This window comes from Vicia villosa, linkage group LG3 (genome assembly GCF_029867415.1).
Source record: "Vicia villosa cultivar HV-30 ecotype Madison, WI linkage group LG3, Vvil1.0, whole genome shotgun sequence".
NCBI classification, from domain to species: Eukaryota; Viridiplantae; Streptophyta; class Magnoliopsida; order Fabales; family Fabaceae; genus Vicia; species Vicia villosa.
In genome coordinates this window covers 205,349,718-205,368,596 of record NC_081182.1, presented here as the reverse complement: position 1 = coordinate 205,368,596, position 18,879 = coordinate 205,349,718, and positions in this window count along the sequence as shown.

The window sequence follows — 18,879 nt, the reverse complement described above, 5'->3', positions numbered from 1 at the left end:
GGATATGCAAGGAGCAACGGTCCTCATGACATGATTATCCATGGCATTGTGTTTGATTACGAGAATGATTCTCATAGACACCGACGAAGGTTCATACATGCATGGGGCAGTGTCTATAGAATAGAAAGCAAAACTCTGGGGCAATGGAATTCTATTCCTATGGAACCTTACCTCAGATGGGTCCGCACTCATGCTCAGAAACTCCTTATGCCATATCCTGCTGTTCTACCTGTGACTATTGAACCAGAGGTCGAAGGATATGAACCTCAAGTTATTCTACACCCGGACATGCCAACTGACCTAGAAGAGTTGCAAAAATCTTGGGTTCAACTCAAAGAGGAAAGAGACACCTTCAAATCATACTGTCAAGACTATGAGAGAAGGATATTGGAGCTCACCGGACAGCTTCAAGAAGAACAACAGATCAACACATTCCTGGGGGCAAAGAGAAAGCGTCCACGGGAGACCTGAAGGATCATTTATTTTATTTCTGTCTTGTAAGCCCAAATGAGGCAAAGAAAAAAAAAAGCAAAAAAAAAAAAGAAATAAATTGATTAACTAACATTTGTTTCTTCTTTAACAAATCTAAACTCTAAGATCCTTGAAACATTGCACACACATTTCACTTCATGCATTGCATATACATACATTGCATTCATATACATTGCATATACATTTCATACATTGCATACACATGGCATCCAGTCATACACATTTCATAACAGGTTCTCATGACGGATTTCTCATCTCCTCGCTGTTTATTTCAGTCAGAAGAGATGGAATCCGAGACAAGCATCAAGAATCTCGAAGCACAGAATGCCCAAGTTCAAGTGGCAATTCTGGAACTGGCAAAGGGGCAGCAAGAATTGAAAGCCCTGATAATCAAGAAGAAAAAGAAGCCCAAAGGATCTGTAGGTGTGAGTCACCTGAGAAGAAAGATCAAAATCCCAGTCAAAAAGCTCACAAAGCCACCGATCCCTGAAACAGTCGGTGATGATGAACAAGAAGACAATCAAAGCAACCAGGGTTCTGCTAAACCCTCTCTCTCTTCAAATGAAGAAAATGATCATTCTGGGGACGAACCGGATGATGAAAAATACCAACAGCTGGAAGACCGTATGAAAGCTATGGAGATACAAAAAATACCTGGCTTAGATTTCAATGATCTAGGGCTCATCTCGGATGTTGTTATCCCTCCAAAATTCAAAGTTCCTGTCTTTGCAAAATATGATGGAGTTTCTTGCCCGAAACTACATCTGAGATCCTATGTGAGGAAGATACAACCTCATACGACGGATAACAAATTGTGGATTCACTTCTTCCAAGAAAGTCTGTCGGGTACACAACTCGAGTGGTACTATCAGCTGGAAAATACCAAGGTTCATACTTGGGAAGAATTAGCTGCTGCTTTTTACAAACAGTACCAATACAATGCTGATCTTGCACCAACCCGTACTCAACTAAGGGGCATGTCTATGGGACCAAAAGAAAGTTTCAAAGGATATGCACAAAAGTGGAGAGATATGGCTGGAAGGGTTCAACCACCCTTATCTGATCGTGAACTAGTTGACATGTTCATGGGCACTTTAACTGGCCCTTTCTATAGCCATTTGCTGGGAAGTTCATCATCAGGTTTCACTGACCTGATACTGACCGGAGAACGTGTCGAAAGTGACATTCAAAATGGAAAAATTCAAATAGGTTCCTCCTCTGGTACTACAAAAAGGCCCATCAGCGGGAGAAATGAGGTCAATGCAACACAAATTTAGAAAAGTCGCAAAAGTGAGCAGCATCAATCTGTAGGGGCAGTTCTGATCTCCGCATCTGCACCTCAAAAAGATCAACAGCCAAAATATACGCATCGACCAGATGCACCAAGAAGAAATTTCACTAGAATCAACATGCCAATCTCTCAGGCATTGCAGCACTTGCTAAAAGCAGATCTGATCACATTAAGAGGTCCTCCAAAGAATGTCAACACTTCCTCTCCGAATTATCGCCCTGATGCGACATGTGCCTATCACTCAAACTGTCCAGGACATGACGCAGATCACTGCTGGGCCCTGAAAAATAAGATACAAGATATGATAGATGCTGGGGAAATTGAGTTCGATCCTCCAGAAACTCCAAATGTCATCACTGCACCTATGCCAAAGCATGACAAAACTGTCAACGCTATCCTGGACACTGTTTACATTTATGATGTGAACGAATTATCAACTCCACTCTGCGAAGTCAAAGGAAAGCTAATCCGAGCTGGTTACTTCCCAGGATGTGACCCCGACTGCTTTTATTGCTCATGCCTGCCCAATGGTTGTGAAAATCTGAGGATGGGAATTCAGAAATGGATGGATCGCCGTATCATTATGTTTGAGAGGCTCCCTTCTATGGACGTACTGTGCGAAGTCTTTGCAAACGGGATAAGAATAGAGGATGCCTCAGTGATCTCCAGCTTACCATTCAAAATCTCTGCCAAAGCTCCATTCAAAATTTCTGCTACACTCAAAGTGGCATCAGTAGTCATTGCTAGCCCAACTCCATTTCCCTACTCCTCAGACAAAGCTGTCCCATGGGGATATGACACTAATGTTTATGTTCATGGAGTTAAGCAGAGTACCTCGACTGAAGAGACCGCAAAGTTAACTACTCCAACTGTGAGTAATATTGTGGGTACCAGCAAGATCACGAGAAGTGGAAGAATCTTTTCACCAGAAATTTCTCCAAATGTTGTTGCTGGTCCAGTCCGAGTCCCAGTTCCTAATCAAAATGTCAACGCTCGAGGCAAAGAGCCACAAGTTGAACAAGTTCAAACCCCGGTGGAGATCACTGCTGAGGATCCATCAAAGCAAGAAATGGAGGAAATATTGAAAATCATCTGCAAGAGTGATTACAATATTGTTGAGCAACTGGGGCACACCGCTTCAAAAATCTCAATGCTATCTCTGCTAAAATATTCAGAAGCTCATGCCAAAGCTCTGATGAAGTTCCTGAAAGCTGCGCATGTGCCTCAAGAGATCTCAGTCGACCAATTTGAGAATTGTGTTGCCAATCTAACCGTGAGCAATGGTCTCGGTTTCTCCGATGTGGATCTAACCCCTGCTGGAAAAAATCACAACAAAGCCTTACATATCTCCATTGAATGTAACGGCACCACTATATCTCATGTGCTAGTAGATAACGGTTCTTCTCTGAACGTGTTACCGAAAACAGTACTAGAAAAGCTTGACTTCGAAGGAATTGTGTTACAACCAAGCGATGTTGTGGTAAGAGCCTTTGACGGGTCAACCAGAACGGTATACGGAAAAGTGAATCTCCCAATCAGAGTGGGTTCTCAAATCTTTGATTCTATCTTTTACGTAATGAAAATTCACCCAGCATACTCCTGTTTACTTGGACGCCCTTGGATACATGGGGCAAACGCTGTAACTTCTACCCTGCATCAGAAGTTAAAATATCCAGTGAAAGGAAAGATTGTCACAGTCTATGGCGAAGAGGAATATGTGGTTAGTCACCTAAGCAATTCCAAATATGTCGAGTTGGAGGACGAATTCATCGAAACTCCATGCCAATCATTTGAGGTGGTCTCTCCAGATGTCTCTACCACCAAGCATATTCCTGCTACTCCAACTACAGCTATGGCTTCTCTCAAAGATGCCAAAGCCATGATTGAACAGGGTGATTGCACAGTATGGGGACAGCTTCCCGATATACCCTACAAGTCTGACAAGCTAGGTCTGGGCTATGATAGTGAAAATCAAAAGAATGATCAAGGTCCTCGTTCTGAAGGATTGATGTCACACTTCGTCAGCCAAGAAGTAAACGCTATTGAAGATGAAGGAGTGTTCATGAACCATGTCATTCAGCCATATCCAGATGAGATTCCACCCATTTCCATGGGAATGTGGGATGCTGTGAGAGAACCAAACGGCGGGTATAATTATCAGTATGCCGAACCTCAGAATTCTTATATTGCTATGGAAGACCTTACCCCGACTGGATGGGGTGATCAAATTGGAAATGATCAAATTTTCACAAGTCCTGTCACTGAGCAATATCAAAATCCACCCAAAGAAGTATGGGACACGCTAGGAGAACCCAGCGGCAAATATGACTACATGGTGAAATATTCCGCTCCTCCAAGCTCACAAATTGCTATGGAGGACATTGTCCCAACTGGATGGGATGAACACTACGATGACAATTTCGCTCTTGAAAAAGCCAGGGAAATACCAAATAACGAGGGTTGCTTTCTGTCAGCATACACTCCTCACCAAGATGCACAAGTCTCTATTCAAAGTATCATCCCGACTTCATGGGACGGCCTTATCGAGCATCTCGCTCAGCCAACAGAGATATCTCAGCCTGGGCTCTCGTATCCAGCAGAATATATCCCTTATCCCGAAGGATCACCGGCTCATTTTCCCACTAATGAAATCAATGCTGTGGAAGATGAAAAAGACAACTGCAACTGGAACAGCTGGGTACCCCCTGCTCACAACAGTGGACTGAACAACTGGAAAGCTGAGGATGTGATCTCCTTTGACCAGGAGTAAATGCCATTTCCTGTTCTCTTTGTGTATCTTGTGCAAAGATAAAAATGGTTCCTGAACAATCGAACCATGAGCTTGAAAAGCCGTGTGCCTTAGCACACTGGTCCTTCTATAAGGGCTTATCATATCATGATCATGTGCATTCAATAAAATCATGGGACGCTTGCATATTTAAATTTTGTGATCCTTTTTCCTTCTTTCTTCGCTTTCTAATAGCTATGTTTTTTCTTCACACATACTCACATAATTAACATGCAGATTCACATACACTCTGGATCCAGTCAACAACGATTCTGCTATTGCCCGTCATGACTTTGAAAATCCGATCTACCAAACTGAGGACGAAAGTGAGGAAGATTGTGAAGTGCCAAGAGAACTTGCAAGGCTGCTAGAACAAGAAGACAAGGCCATACAGCCTCACGAGGAGCCAATTGAGGTCATCAACTTGGGCAGCAACGAAGAAAAGAAAGAAGTCAAAATAGGGGCTGATTTAGAACACAGCGTCAAGCAAAGACTGATTCAAATGCTGCGAGACTACGTCGAGATATTCGCCTGGTCCTATGAGGATATGCCAGGCCTTGACACGGACATCGTAGTTCATCGCCTGCCAATCAAAGAAGGTAGCACTCCGTTCAAACAGAAACTACGAAGGAGTAGGCCTGATATGTCAAAAAAGATCAAAGACGAGGTTGAAAAACAGTTCAATGCCGGATTCCTAAAAGTTGTAAGTTATCCTCCTTGGATTGCTAACATCGTGCCTGTACCTAAAAAAGACGGGAAAGTCAGAATGTGCGTGGATTACAGAGATCTGAACCGGGCAAGCCCCAAAGATGATTTCCCTCTACCACACATCGATGTACTGGTTGACAATACCGCACAATGCAAGGTATTCTCCTTTATGGACGGATTCTCAGGGTACAATCAAATCAAGATGGCACCCGAAGACATGGAAAAAACAACCTTCACAACACCCTGGGGAACCTTTTGTTACAAAGTAATGCCCTTTGGTCTGAAAAACGCAGGAGCAACCTATCAACGTGCAATGGTAGCGCTATTTCATGATATGATTCATCAAGAAATAGAGGTGTATGTCGATGACATGATTGCAAAATCCAACACCGAGGAAGAACATTTGGGTCATTTACACAAGTTGTTTGACAGACTCAAGAAATACAAGTTGCGACTGAACCCAAATAAGTGTACCTTTGGAGTAAGATCCGGCAAACTCTTAGGTTTCATCGTCAGCAGCAAAGGTATTGAGGTTGATCCCGCCAAGGTTAAAGCCATTCAAGAAATGCCTATACCTCGTACCGAGAAACAAGTCAGAGGATTCTTGGGACATCTAAATTACATCGCCCGATTTATTGCCCACATGACTACTACTTGTGTGCCGATCTTCAAACTGTTGAAGAAAGATCAAGTGGAAAGGTGGAATGACAAATGCCAGTTAGCCTTTGACAAAATCAAAGAATATCTCCAAAAACCTCCAATCTTGTTGCCACCTGTGGAAGGCAGACCTCTGATAATGTACCTAACTGTGTTAGAAGACTCAATGGGGTGTGTACTAGGACAACATGACGAATCCGGCCGAAAGGATCACGCAATCTACTATCTTAGCAAAAAGTTTACCGATTGTGAAACAAGATACTCACTACTCGAAAAAACTTGTTGTGCCTTAGCTTGGGCAGCTCGCCGGCTAAGACAGTACATGCTAAATCGCACCACTTTCCTAATCTCCAAGATGGATCCCATCAAATACGTGTTCGAAAAACCTGCTCTCTCTGGAAGAATAGCGAGATGGCAAATGATCTTAACAGAATATGACATTCAATACACTTCACAAAAAGCAATCAAAGGAAGTGTGGTAGCTGATCATCTAGCTCATCAAGCAGTAGATGATTATCAAGCATTGAACTTTGACTTCCCAGACGAAGACATTATGCTAGTCAATGACTACAAACAACCAGGACCAGAAGAAGGACCCGAGCCAGGATCCCGGTGGACTATGGTTTTTGACGGAGCTTCTAATGCACTTGGCAACGGCATCGGGGCTGTGATCATTTCCCCCGCAGGAAGTTACACACCATTCACTGCCAGGTTATGCTTCAATTGCACTAACAATATAGCCGAATACGAAGCATGTATTCTGGGTCTCAAAGCTGCAATCGATCTAAAAATCAAATTCCTGGAAGTCTACGGAGACTCGGCCTTGGTAATCTACCAAGTCAAAGGGGAATGGGACACAAAGCACCCGAATCTAATTCCTTACAAAGAATATGTGCTGAGTTTGATTCTTTACTTCAAAGAAATCACTTTCGAACACATCCCACGCGAGGAAAATCAACTAGCTGATGCTTTAGCTACCATGTCATCCATGTTCAAAGTCAGGTGGGACAACGAGGCGCCTATGATCACCATTTACAGGCAAGATGAACCATCCTATTGCAATGAGATCAATACCGAAGGAACCGAGGAAAAACCATGGTTCCATGAAGTAAAAAGATATCTCGAAGCTCAGGAGTACCCTGAAGGGGCATCCATTAATGACAGAAAGTTTCTAAGGAGATTTGCTGCCAAATTCTTTCTAAGCAATGGAACCCTATACAAACGCAACCATGACTCGACTTTACTTCGTTGTGTAAACAAGAAGGAAGCAGAACAGATCATGGAAGAAATACACAATGGTGCCTTCGGTACTCATTCCAGTGGACATACAATGGCTAAAAAGATCCTTAGAGCAGGTTATTACTGGTCTACCATGGAAACAGACTGCCATCATCATTCCCGAACATGTCACAAATGCCAGATATACGCTGACAAAGTACATGTACCTCCAGTTCCATTAAGCGTCCTGACGGCTCCTTGGCCTTTTGCAATGTGGGGTATTGATATGATTGGAGAAATCAAACCTACTGCCTCCAACGGACATCGCTTTATCCTGGTCGCTATTGACTACTTCACAAAGTGGGTAGAAGCAGCTTCATTTGCTTCTGTCACCAAGAATGTGGTGGCCCGGTTCATCAAATACAATCTCATTTGTCGGTACGGCATCCCTGAACGGATTATCACGGACAATGGCACAAATCTAAACAACAGAATGATTACTGAACTTTGCACACAGTTCAAGATCAAACATCATAATTCTTCTCCATATCGACCAAAGATGAACGGCGCGGTGGAAGCTGCCAACAAGAACATCAAGAAAATCATACAAAAAATGACAGTAACCTACAAAGACTGGCATGAGATGTTGCCTTTTGCTCTTCATGGTTATCGCACATCTGCGCGTACTTCAACAGGGGCAACTCCATTCTCCTTAGTCTATGGTATGGAGGCAGTTCTTCCAATTGAAATTCAGATTCCTTCCCTAAGGATTATGAAAGAAGCCAATCTAGACGAAGACGATTAGATTCAAACACGGTTGGACCAGATAAACTTGATTGATGAGAAAAGGCTCGCAGCTATTTGTCATGGTCAGCTATACTAAAAGCGTATGATCAAAGCCTTCAACAAAAAAGTCAAAAGTCAAGCATACCAAACTGGTGGCTTGGTTGTCAAACGCACCATCTTACCACAAGGTGATCCCAGAGGCAAATGGACTCCCACCTACGAGGGACCATTCATAATCAAGAAAATATTCTCCGGCGGCGCCATGTTGCTTACCACCATGGATGGCGAGGATTTCCCACATCCTGTGAATGCTGACATAGTCAAAAAATACTTCTCTTAAAAAGAAAAAAAAACAGCTCGCTAAGTTGAAAACCTGAAAGGGCAACTTAGGAAAAAAAATGAGCGTCTCGGTGGATTGAAAACCCGAAAGGGCGGTCCAGGCAAAAATTAGAGACTACACAAATACTATCCCGGTAGGCTGAAAACCTGAAAGGGCAGCCTAGGCAAAAGTTAGGGAATGAAGCCTACAACTGTGTTCCGTTCAGCTGTCTACTCACCATCAAGATTCAACACCTCAAAGACGCCGATCAGTCCAATCACTTTCTTCCAACAAGTGAGGGATGAGATGCTCGAAGACAGATTGGCAATAGCAGAGTTGAAACTTGACTGGGATCATTTTCACATAGCTATTTATCTTCATAAATATTTTCCAAAACTTTCTGACAATTTCCTACTTCTAGGATTGTTGTCTCCCTGTGCTAACCAGCCTATCATGGCTCTTTTTCAAAAATCAATGCAGCTTAGGCTCAAAAATCACTATTTTCACTTTTTCTGTTTAAATACGTAAGCGTCCCAATGATGATTTTGAATGAACATGTGCATTTGAATATGATTGATGTTTACCAGGAAAAACAGGAATAGCATTCAGGAAATGTCCCAAATATCTGGACATCATTCCATCAGAAGAAAATCCCCAAGAGGAGCGCCTTTCTCAGCAAATTCCTCAAAAAGATTTTCTCTTCAAAAGAAGTCTTATCCCCCAGCAGGGTTGTTCCAGATTACTATCTTCAGAAGGTGTGATCCCCGCACCCGGACTTGGTCAGATAGTGCATCGGAGGATTATGTATCTTCCTCATTCCCATTTGAAAGGGCATAAGAACTTCCAGCTACCTTTCATTTTCAAGAGATATTCAAAGATCCTTCAACAGAATACCAGGATTCTCAAAAAATTTCCCCAGCCGAGGGTACTCAAACAAGACAAAAGATCATCAACGATCACAATACATTCATGTCCAGATGACTAGTGGGAATTTATTTTTCCAACTAGAAGCTTGACACGCATCATATTCATACATCACATATTCATATTCATACATCATACATCATACATCATGCATCATACGCATATTCATACACAACATAACATGCATATTTCTCCGGGAATATCTCACATTTACATGCATCATAAACATTGCATATCACTAACTTGATTTTTCAGGTAGACGAATATCTTCAACAAAGATGTTCTCAATCACATGCAGTGTTCACCTGAATTCCATGAACAGTTCTCTCAGATATAATCAAGCCGAAGATTCATTCTGATCACTTACCAACTCAAAAACAGACATCACAGATCTAAAGTTGATACCTCAGACGGTTCCAGAACGATCTAGCATCACAGATCTAAAGCGATACCTCAGACGGTTCCAGAACGATCTAGCATTGCAGATCTAAAGCGATACCTCAGACGGTTCCAGAACGATCTAACGTTGCAGATCTAAAGCGATACCTCAGACGGTTCCAAAACAATCTAACATTGCAGATCTAAAGCGATACCTCAGACGGTTCCAGAACGATCTAGCATCACAGATCTAAAGCGATACCTCAGACGGTTCCAGAACGATCTAGCATCACAGATCTAAAGCGATACCTCAGACGGTTCCAGAACGATCTAACGTTGCAGATCTAAAGCGATACCTCAGACGGTTCCAAAACGATCTAACATTGCAGATCTAAAGCGATACCTCAGACGGTTCCAAAACGATCTAACATTGCAGATCTAAAGCGATACCTCAGACGGTTCCAAAACGATTTAACATTGCAGATCTAAAGCGATACCTCAGACGGTTCCACAATGATCAACTTCCAAAATCTAAATCGGAAAAAAACTTTGGACAAGTTCCGTAGCAATCATCCTCCAAGACTTAAAGCGGTAACCTTGGACGGTTCCGAAACAGTCAACACAAAGACTTTCAAATCCTTCATCAAGATATAATCAATGGATTCATTCTGATGAACAAACCCTCAACCCATTTACCAGGTGGCATCTGAAAGCCCATCTCAGGTAATGTTCCAATCTGCCAACAACATTTCGCAGACGACATTCAAATACAACTTCCAACATCTCTTCTGATCAAGGTAAGTGCAAATTTTCAGGGCATCTAAATATTCAATCATCTTCTACCTTCAGATTTCAGACAATCTCTTCAGGTTTAAGAAGATTGAATAGGGGCAACTGTTATACCCCAAAATTTGCCCACATATTTTTCAAGAAAACTCCAATCTGAAAATTAAGAGTCTCATATAATTATGGATTATTTCAACAAATATCCTGACATATGAAATACTTAGTTTTTAGAATTTTTCTTATACAGTAATTTGGCTTGCAGTTGAATTTATTCTTACGCAAACGCCAAATACTGTTTATTACTTCACACATGCTATTTATTTATTTACAGATAAATAGTACTGACACAATTGGTACAGAGTTAAATCTTTTTGCAGGCGCAGAATCAGGAAACTCAGACTGTACTGGTAACAAGTAGATTATTATTATCTTTTGTTTCCCACTAATTTTTGTACTATATTCCATTATTTTCAAAAATCTTTTCAAATCTCTTTTTCAAAAATCAAATCCTAACTTTATTCTCTACATCTCTCTTTTTCCCAACACTATCTCCACTTTCTTTCAAATCTTACTTCCACTCAAATTTTCCTTTTGTACGGAATCACATCATTCCCCAACGTCTCTATCCTTCTTTCCATTCTATAAATACCTCTCATTTTCTTCCATAAAATCTCACATCAAATTCTAACTCATCTTTCAAATTCCTACCTCATATCTATTTCCTCTTCTTCCCTGACAAGAATGGCAAAGTGGATAGAGACACTGTTTCTTACAGTCATCACCATTGCTACGGTGATCATGACTTTCTTCTGCCTGCATAGTCCTGAGGAGTGTGGACCTGCAATGGTTGCACTCCCAATCATCTACATGTTATTGTTCATAGCATGGGTCATTAATCGTCATTCTTAAAATTTGCAGTATTTCTTATTTCTTAAATGTACCATTTATTCGTCGTACTGTTCAATATAGTATGTGATATTTGTACTGTCAGTATTAAATATTGTACTACTTGTCATAATATTGCTTAATTACTAAGATAATATTTTGTGTGTTTTCTGCCAGTCAAATATTCCTATTTCTGTGCATTAAATGATTTTCAGGGTTATTATCGGTAATTTTGCCCGCATACCATAAATATTAGTTATTTATTATGTCTATGTTTTTTTAACAAGTCATGTAAATAAACTTTCATTTTTCACATAAAACAAAAACAAAAACAACAAAAAAGAAAATTAACTTAGACTGTTGATTTTTCACTCTAACTGCTACGTCAATACCTGGACAGTCAGTTGACAGCCAAACTGCTGGCAGTACAATTCTCAGTGTTTTGTACCATCAATCAAATCAATCTTTCACAATTCAAAATTCCAAGATTTTTGTTCTAGAAGTCTTCTGAATATCACGCGATTAGCAGAGACTTAACACTGCACAAAAATCAGGTACGCTTAACTGTCTCCTACACAAACAGTCCCTAATCAGGGTTTTTCTTGTTTTTACAGGAGCAACAAGTTTTTGAGAGCTCAAATGGATTTCATACACATCCATATATCTCAAAGTACCATCATACAAATTTTCAAACTTCAATTCATTCAGACGCACCGTCAGCAGCTCAAACAGTCAACAGACGACCCGTTTGACCAAAAAAGTCAACAGACAGTCAAAAATGAAATTTTTTGTCAAAGTCCATATTTTGTCAAAGGATTCATCATTTGATCATTGGATGATCATAATTCATCAAGGAAAGATCAAAAATCAACAAAACTCTAAGATTCAAAATTAGGGTTTTTGCCTGGAAAGTCAACTCAACTTTGACTGATCATAACTCTCTCATCCTTCATCCAAAAAATTCAAACCAAAGCTTGTTTTGAAGGAAATTAAATTATCTTTCAAATTCCATTGATCCCATGGTCATTGGATTCACCATTTGAAAAATATGACCAAAGACATTACAGGTCATTTTCAAAGTCAACAAAAAGACACTTTTTTCAAAAGGACACACAAGGAGCTTCAAAAATCATTTTGACATGAGACCAAAGGCATTGGTTAGAGGACTCTTTGAGGTTTCCAAAAAGTGCAAGATCTCCTTCATATGACAAAAATTGAAGTATTTACACCTTGTTGAAGTTGGCTAAATTTTGGGAAAATACATGAAATCAACATTGCTCAAAAATGTATTTTTTCCAAATGGGGCCAAGTTTTCAGCATTCAAACATCATTTCCATGATGTTATGGGCCTCCCACGACCAAGACTAAGCCCATACCTTTTTTTATCCATTTTTGCATGATTTTATCTTATTTTAAGATTAAAATTAAAAGGAAAATGCATGGATAATGGTTAGCTTACAAATCAAGCATGACTCACCTCAAAGAATCTTCATCTTTCTGCAGAGAATTGAAGGGCAAGGCAGGTGCATTGAAGGCAAGATGACTTGGTCAAGAATTCAAGGTTTTTAATATTAAAAAACCAAAGTTTCAACAAAGGCAACTAAAGACACTTCTTAGCTTCTATTGTAAGCACTCAATGCTTATAAATAAGCTATCATAGTTCAGTAACAAAAAGGAGGCGAGTTCAGAAGCATTCATAAGCTCATAACACTTGTAATCACTTGAAAAAAATTCAAAGAAAACTCAAATTCGAATTTGTAATTTTAGTCCATTTCAATACAAACTAAGCATTCATACACCTTCCTTGAACATCACTGAAACTATCTCAATCAATTACAAGCCTTGAAGCTCACTGAATCGAGCTACACAGGTCCAAATTTGTTCAAATTAAAATCAATTCGTATCTGGTTATTCACACATGTTTAACAAGATGTAGACATACTATTAAGTTTGGTTTGAGGTGTAGATCATTTCTGGAAACTTAATTGAAGTTTGGACACGTATAAACGAAACTGCCATTTTAGGGTTCATAGCTTCAAAATTAGGGCTTTCCAAATTAGGCTAAATTAGAGGTTCTAAATAGCACCATTAGATTCGTATGGACAAAACGAGTTGAATGGTACCATCGCGCCAAATTTATGTGTACGTTTGACCCTATTCGCTATTTTGCAGGTTTAGTAAGTAACCAATTACAGCGCTTTTGGTAAGAAAGCGCTATTAAAAGTCTTGTCTGAAGGTTGAAGACGAAGACGTGTCACCCGCCTATTGGTTCTGACGCGCGCGTTTTTTTGAATATAACCCTTGGTTTCAGTGTTTTGCAGGCGTGTCATAAGTGATGTTCCCTCACCATCTGGACCATCTGATCTCATTTATGACTCATCCAACGCTCCAGATCACGTGTGCACATCATACTCCCTCATAAATTTCCACACAGGATCAGTATCCTTTTATTTTCTATTTTATTTTCTATTTTATTTTAATTTCTTTGTTAAATTAATTAAAAATAGTTTTAAAAATCCAAAAAATACACAAAAAATATTTTTAGACTTCTAAAATAATATATTATTTTCTGAAATAAAAATATTTTATTTTCTTCTAAATTTTAATATTTTGCATAATTAATTAGTATATATTTATATATTTGCTTTTTAATTATTCTAACCAATCAAAAAATCATAAAAAAAAATTGTTCTTTATATAAAATATTGTTTATATATTATAAACTAATTTTGTACATATTTTGAATAATTTTCTTTTCAAGTTTTAATTATTTGTATAATTATTTACATAATTATGTTTTAATTAACTTAAATCAATTCCAAAAATTCCAAAAAAATTAGTTTTGTTTTAAAATTAATTGACCAATATTTTGTACATATTTTAAACTTAATTTCTAGGTTTAAATCTATTTTCATCTTTTTTCTTCATTTTAATTTAATTAATCATGCATTAATTATAATTAAAACCAATAAAAAAAAATCAAAAAACATGCCTTTTATTTTTTCTTGCAATTTAAAATTCCTAGATAAATGTATAGGATGTCAAATTCATGTAAATAGGCTAGTTTACATTTCCCGCACAATCGATGTAATAGCGTAGATTTACTTTCCGCACTTTACATTTCCGCACTTTAATTTCCAGCAAATATAAACTGCGTGTATGTCAAAGATAAAATTGAACCGTTAGATCATTAACTTCAAAGATAAAATATCTGAATACAAACACAATCACACTTGCACCTCTTAAGGCAATCCCTTCTCATTCTTTCCAAAATCAAAGTCAAAATTCTACTGTTTTGAGTACAAAATCGAACCTTGCGTTTATATCCGGTGAAAGGATAGATTTTTAAAGGAAACAGGATAAAGACCTTACAACTCAGGGTAGACCTCCTAGTTTGCTTGCTCAAATCAAAACAAACAAAATTCTCATACACTGTTGTTTTTCAAAACAAAACTTTCAAAAAAGACAATACTTTGTATACATCCAAACACGGATTATTACAAAGTTAACGTTCTTTTCAAAACATTTTTCGAAAGATAAACAAGCATTTTGTATACATCCACACACGGATCATTACAAAATTCAAATTACAAAGGTATTTGAAACCACATATGAGCAATTTCAGAGCAATTGAAAAGTGATCGAAAAACAAGTGAGCTAAGCAAACTTAAGAGCCCATGGATAACCATGGATACAAAGGGTGCTAACACCTTCCCTTTGTATAACCTACCCCCTTACCCAGAATTTCTTAAAGGTCTTTTTTCTGTTTCTTTTATAAACCTTTCCTTCATTGGATAAAATAAAAGGTCGGTGGCGACTCTGTGATATTTTCAAAAATGCGAAAGCATTAAGCGATAAAAAGAGTCAGTTCACGTATCTCTACAGATCAGAGGTATGGCCCGGGATTAAAAAATCGGAGGTCCACAAGTGTCATCCGTAAATTGGAGAATATCCACATGATCTTCTACACCATATTTGAACGGCTTAAAATCACCCACCTCCACCGATTTTCTAGTGAGAGCGGTTAGACCTTCCATAGCAAGAACGAAAAGAAAAGGAGAAATTGGATCACCTTGACGTAATCCTCTTTGAACCTTAAAATCTTTGGTGGCACTACCGTTTACCAAAACGGACATATGGCTAGTGAAAATGCAAGAGTCCATCCATTTCAACCATTTCTTCCCAAACCCCATTCTCCCTAGTATCCATCAAAGATAATTCCAAGAAATAGAATCATACGCCTTTTCAAAGTCAACTTTAAGTAAAAGACACCCCCTCTTCTTTTTCTTAGCCCAATCTAGCAATTCGTTCACCAATAAAACTCCATCCATCATACTTCTACCCGGAACAAAAGCGGTTTGATTAGACGAAACCAACTTGTCCAAAACACCTCTCATTCTCTCGGCTAAGATCTTCGCTAAAATCTTATATATGCTTCCCACCAAACAAATAGGCCGATACTCAAACAAGTCTTGCGGATTCTTGTTTTTAGGAATAAGCGCAAGGAAAGAAGAAGTAATGGCTTTAACGAGCGTACCTTTGGAGTAGAAATCGTTGCATAACTTCATCAAGTCTTCTTTAATAAGGGACCAAAACCTTTTGAAAAAATCTAAGGAGAAACCATCCGGCCCCGGGCTTTTGCTCCCATCACACGACCAAATGGCTTTCTTGATTTCCTCTTCGGAGAAAGGAACTTCAAGCTCCAAAGATTCTTCAATCGATAATGAGTTCAACTTAATTCCATGAGGTTCCGGTCTATTATGAACATCTTCTTTAAAGAAATCTTCAAAGTGCTTAAAGATAAAATCTTTAACATCTTTAGCCTCTTCCACTCTTCCCGTCCTAGTGCCAATGGAGCATAAAGAGTTCCTTCTTCTTCTATCTCTTAAGGTATTGTGAAAGAATCGAGTGTTTTCGTCCCCTTCGGCTAGCCAAAGTTGCCTAGACTTAAGTCTAAGAAACCCTTCTCTCTTGTTAAGATTATCCCAAAAATCCTCCACCACTTTTAGTCTTTTCTTAACCACATCTTCCGGTGCGTTACCTGCAAAATGAACAAACAAGTTATCTAAATCATTCATTTCTTTCCCATCTTTGTCTATTTTGAGGTCTATCCAACCATAGACCGTTTTGTTCCACCAAGAGATCCGAGTTTTGAGAGTTTTCAATTTTTCAACCAAGCAATAGTCACCTCTCCCTTTGACTTCAATATTTTTCCACTCCTCTTCCACAAATCTAGGAAACTCCTCATGCTTGAACCACAAGTTGTTAAACTTGAAAGGTTTAGGACCCCAATCCTTTCTATTGTCCTTCAACCAAATAGGAGCATGATCGGACACATCCCTTTCTCCTATATGTTGACCATCCACCTTCCAATCATCAATGAAACTTTCCGATAGAAGAAACCTATATAGCCTACTCATTGCCTTTCCATTACTTTTGAACCATGTGAACTTTCCCCCAATAGTGGGTAAGTCCACCAAATCCATATCATCAATAAATTCATTGAAGTTCCTTATGTCGTTGCTATTTCCTCTATTAGCAACTCCAATTCTTTCGTCCGAAGAAGAAATAGAATTGAAGTCACCACCAATGCACCATGTTCCTCCAATGTTGTTGTTCTTGAAATCACAAATCTTTTTCCAAGTTCTCAATCGAGATGTTTTGTCACAAGAGGCGTAAACATTTACGAAGTAAATTAGCTTACCCTCCTTCACCACACAAAGACCAAGAAAGCCTTCTCCTCTAAAACTATAGTTGAGGGGAAAAAAATCTTTTCTCCACATTGTAAGAATGCCTCCCGACGCCCCATTAGCATCCAAGTAAGACCACTCAACATTGACATCTCCCCATAATTCTTTGGCCACATTCAACTCTAGACCGCTAAGTTTTGTTTCTTGTATGAAACAAATATCAACATCGCCTTTTTGATTATGGAAGCCGACTCTCTTTCTCTTAGCCCAACTCCCTCCACCTCGCAAATGTAAGGAGAGAATAATCATGGAGGAACACGATTATAGGTCCCCTTTTGCTCCAACGTCCCTTTGTGGTCTCGTAACTCCATGTGCTTCAATGTTAATATCGGATCGAAATTTTCAGAGGTATTAGTGATGCCCAATCTTGACATTGAATTCCATAGTCCCTCCGGAGCTTTGCTCATAATTCCGTCAACTACTTTGTTATTGCAATTCCTGAAATCATTGCTGGAAATTGAGTCACAAGTTAACGGGAGACCTCCAGATAGATAGTTCTCCTTGACAAAAAAATCTTTCTGGTTGTTAGTGATTGTGTCTTGGTATGAACCCTTCCCTTGTTGTAACCTTGTCTCAATTGGGTAGATGAATGTATCAACCTTCTCCCCTAAATTCAGCACCTCCCTTATCTTCTTCCTGGTTTTTTTTGAATTTTTCACCTTTTGACATTGATCATCAAAGCATAAGTTCTGTTTGATATCACTACTGACTACCTTTCTTTTTATTTTTCTTCTGGTATATACCCTCTTCAATGGGACAGATAAAAGTTTCTTGGAATTTTTTGAAGAGGTTTTTGAACTTGTCTTGAGCAAAGAATTATTATCATTTGAAACGGTAAAACCGTTAGCCTGCGGTTCCTGTGTCTCCATTTGGTGTTGTTCAATCAAATATTTACTATTGGGGCCCACTACTCTTTCCACGTATGTAGCTAAACTTTCCACCTCCTCTTTATTTTTTAAGTTATTAGAGAAACATTCTGATTTATTTCCTGTACTATCTATGGGGACCACATGGCTTGTTTCACACTCTCCTTCCTCCTTTTTATATTCTGAAGAATAGTTCAAAATCAGAAGACCAGCTGGCCCCACCTCTGCAACGTTTCCGTTTCCTTCTTTAAATTTGGGTGTTTCTTCATAAGCCTCCAAATCTAGGTTTCTGCTGCAGGTATTCATGGAAATAGTTTCAGAATTGATCAACTTTTCAGAATAGGTTTTGAGATTATCCGCAAAAGATGCGTCGCAATTAATGCAAGATCCCTTTCCTCTCTCCATTTTCGTCCTGTCCCCATCAAAAGCATTGGAATCTGAGTTCCCGTCAACGTCACCCTCAGTTCTTCATAACTATTCTACTTTAGGGAGACGAGACTGAGAACGACATTATAGTGATGATGGATGTTGTTGCATTAGACTTTCTTGGTCTTTTCCCCAACATCATAGCAAGTGATGGATGATTGGTTTTTTAGTTGAACATTGTTGTCTGGTGATGAGAAGGACTGTGATGATCGCGAAGACTGAAGAATTTGGTAAAGAAACCTCATGTGTGTGGGCCTCATGAGCCAGGGTGTTTCCTGCACGAGGAAGTGTGTGCGGCGATATATGAAGATGAGACTTTGTCAAACGGTTCAGGGAGAGTTACAAACATATATGAAGATGAGACTTCGTCAAAGGGTTCAGGGAGAGTGATAAACCAAGTGGTGGAGGCATATCAGTGAGAGAACATTGTCACTCAATGGCACCAGGTACTGTGAGAGGCAATGCTACTTAAGCTATATACATTATTAACGTATACTGCGACACAATCTAGAGGAAAAGAATATTAATGACAAAACATTTTATGGAGCAAATCATGATGGATGCCTAAGTGAGAGAGATAATAGAAATTGATTATTGTATTTGAG